Raw genomic sequence first — 1,390 nt, forward strand, 5'->3', positions numbered from 1 at the left:
TTAAAATAACTTTTGTTTTAAAAATAAGAAGTAACAAGTTTTATAAACTTTCTGTTGAGAGCAGCTATATCGACTGGAGGGGTCTGGTTTCTAGAATTCTCCTATAGAGGTTCTATCAACTCAACTACATTAGCACATTTACAGAACATCCACAATTTTATGACTTATAATTACGTCATTGTAAATTAAATGTCGTGGTTATGATTGTAGTGTTGTTCATTCAAAGCACGTCTTACTGTGGGCGCCGTGGCTTAGTTGGTTAAAGCGCCTGTCTAGTAAACAGGAGATCGCGAGTTCGAATCTCGCCGGTGCCTCGTTGTTTTCATTTATGCGGAGATGCGTTTTTTGTTGAATTCAGAAATGTCAGAATTTTGCTAAAATGTATTTTAAGATAATTTATACACGCATTTTACACACATAAAAAGGGCATGAGATATATATGCACAATGTCTTCCATGGATTCACAAAGAAATTTAGCAAAAGCATATGCAATAAAATTCCAATAATTTGCCTGTCTGAGACTTTAAAATGCCAGATTGCTGGACACAAACAGTACAATACAGTAAAACTCCTTTTCCATTTTATTGAACGTACTGAATAATAATAATAATAATAATAATTTAAAAAAATTACACACAGTAATTGTGCAAACACATTAATGAGTCGAATTCATTCATATGCAAAGTTTTTTATAGTTTGATAGTATTTAATTTTTCAGACCACCATTATCATTGGTGCGTGAAGACTTTTTAAACACAGCTAACTTTCGATTAATTGCGGCTGGATTAATTGGATTGAGTTAAAGATTAATCAGTATTTCCCCCCCCCCGCCAAGAAAAGTTAAATTTATTTATTGCGGAAGTATAGAAATATCACTGTGGCGAACCATCAGAATAAAACGAAATTTTTTATGGGAAATATAAAAAGGTGTATAAAATTCTTTTGATAAACAGCAGTTATAGCAGATGATATCACAATATTCAGGAATAGTTTTTATACACAACAGCACATAATTTAACTGTACATAACCTGGAATATAAAAATGTTGTTAAACCATCCGTTAAAAATAAACTGCTAAATCTTAAAATTAAGTTAACTATACAGCTATTAATCTTCTCCTTCCCACTAGTTCCTGTCAAATACAAGAGTAATATAAACATAAGAGTAATTAAAACAAAAAACACGTTTAAAAATTTAATTATTATTATTTATTTTTCATAAAAAAATTTTTTATTATAAATTTTATTATTATTATTTTTTATTATTTATTTTTATATTATTTATTTTTATAAAAAATTTTATTATAAATTTTATTATTATTATTTTTTATTATTTATTTTTATAAAAAAATTTTATTATAAATTTTATTATTGTTATTTTTTATTATTTA

At 26.9% G+C, this 1,390-nt stretch overlaps 1 non-coding gene across 1 annotated transcript; it reads left to right on the forward strand.

Annotated features, from left to right (window-relative positions):
• Window positions 1-240: 240 nt before the first annotated feature.
• TRNAT-AGU (transfer RNA threonine (anticodon AGU)) lies at window positions 241-314 on the forward strand. Its single transcript has one exon. It is a non-coding gene; the product is annotated as a tRNA-Thr (tRNA).
• Window positions 315-1,390: the final 1,076 nt, after the last annotated feature.

This window comes from Stegodyphus dumicola, chromosome 5 (genome assembly GCF_044657685.1).
Source record: "Stegodyphus dumicola isolate Sdum_Otavi_A_Nest chromosome 5, ASM4465768v1".
In the NCBI taxonomy this organism is placed as follows: domain Eukaryota; kingdom Metazoa; phylum Arthropoda; class Arachnida; order Araneae; family Eresidae; genus Stegodyphus; species Stegodyphus dumicola.